We start from the raw sequence: 1,714 nt of genomic DNA on the forward strand, positions 1-1,714 counted from the left end.
AGGTCGAATGAAACCTTTGTCCAATAACTCCTGGAGTTGTGTCATAAGTTCTTTCAGTTCGGTTGGTGCTAATCAATAAAGCACTTTTGCTATCGGCGTCGTTCCTGGTAACAAGTCGATACGAAATTGTACTTCTCGATCAGGGGGCAATCCGGGAAGATCTTCAGGAAAGACTTCCGGATACTCACACACCACCGAAATATTTTTTACCTCCTTCTTTTCCATCTTAGCATCGATCACAAATGCTAGATATGATGTACATCCCTTGGCCAAACACTTTCTGACTTTCATTAGGGAAATGATTCCAGAATTTACTCTGCGTTTGTCTCCATACACCATAAACGACTCTTTCCCTGGCGGGTTTACTTTTACTATCTTCTTTCGACACAATATTTATGCATCGTTGGCGCTAAGCCAATCCATTCCTAAAACTATGTCGAATCCATTTAACTCGATAGGCAATAATTCCTCTTGGAACTTATTCCCATCCAAGTCAATGAGGATGTTTTTCATACGATGGCTAACAGGTACAAACTTGCCACTAGCAATCTCGACTATTATAGCATTAACTAGCATATCTACAGGCAAAGCTAGCTTTCTACCAAATTCATGCGATATAAAGGAGTAGTTGGCTCCATAATCAAACAAAATTTGGGCAGGCAATTCGATTACGTGAAAGGTACCTGAAGCGACATCGACTTCTTCTTTCGCAACTTCGAGTGTCATTTGAAAGGCTCTCGCCTTCAGCTTTGGTGGTAGATTGGGTTTTGCTGTGTCCTTCTTCTTTAGGCAGTCCCTAAAAATATTCCCTCCTTCATTGCACCCAAAACATACGTTCTTATTGAAGGTGAATTCATTGGCATAATGCCCTGGCTTTCCATATTTGTAACAAGTGACTTCCACGCTACACTTCCCAACATGTTTCTTCTTACACTTGTCACACCACTTGGCTTCGCTTCCTCCTCCAAACTTTCTCGAATCAGTCTTCGAGAACTTGTTCTTTTTATTGGAACCAGAAGTTCCTTCAAACTTTCTCTTTTCACCAACTTCAACCTTGCTGGTGGCTCTCCGTTTTATCATATCTTCAACAGACTTGGCAGCCCAGATAGCTGCCTCCAAAGTAAGTGCCTGATGTACTGGCACCGCGTACTCCCATGGAAGTCCCTTTGCGTACCTGTCTATCTTTGCCAACTCATCTAGGACAATACGCAAAGCAAACTCCATTTTGTCTGTGAAGTTATTTGTGTATTCGTCAACGGTCATACTCCCCTTCTGCAACGTTAGAAATTGGTTTTCTAACTCAAGTACGTTTTGGGCCGAGCAGTACTTGCGCTTGAAGTGCACTAAGAACTCTGCCCATGTTAATTGCAGTGGCGCATTAGGGCTTTGTGTTTTCCCCAAAGTGCTCCACCAACGAGCAGCACTACCCATGAACTGACGTACTACAAAGGTAGTTTGTAACTTGCCTTGGCAATCAGAAGTCATGAAAGCCAACTCCATTTCCGAGATCCAGTCCGTTACTCCGACAGGATCTTCTTTTCCATTGAAGGTCGATGGCTTGCAAGTCGTAAAGTCCTTATACTTGCACCTATTTCTCTCCACTCTACCCACGTGGTTATTTCTCCCAACCAGAAGTGGTTCACTATGACTAACTGATCTGCTATTGTTCCCTTCTTCGGATCGATCTTCATTTAGTTCATGTTGTTCAACAGGA

This window comes from Lactuca saligna, chromosome 6 (assembly GCF_052625555.1).
Source record: "Lactuca saligna cultivar CGN05327 chromosome 6, ASM5262555v1, whole genome shotgun sequence".
Classification (NCBI taxonomy): domain Eukaryota; kingdom Viridiplantae; phylum Streptophyta; class Magnoliopsida; order Asterales; family Asteraceae; genus Lactuca; species Lactuca saligna.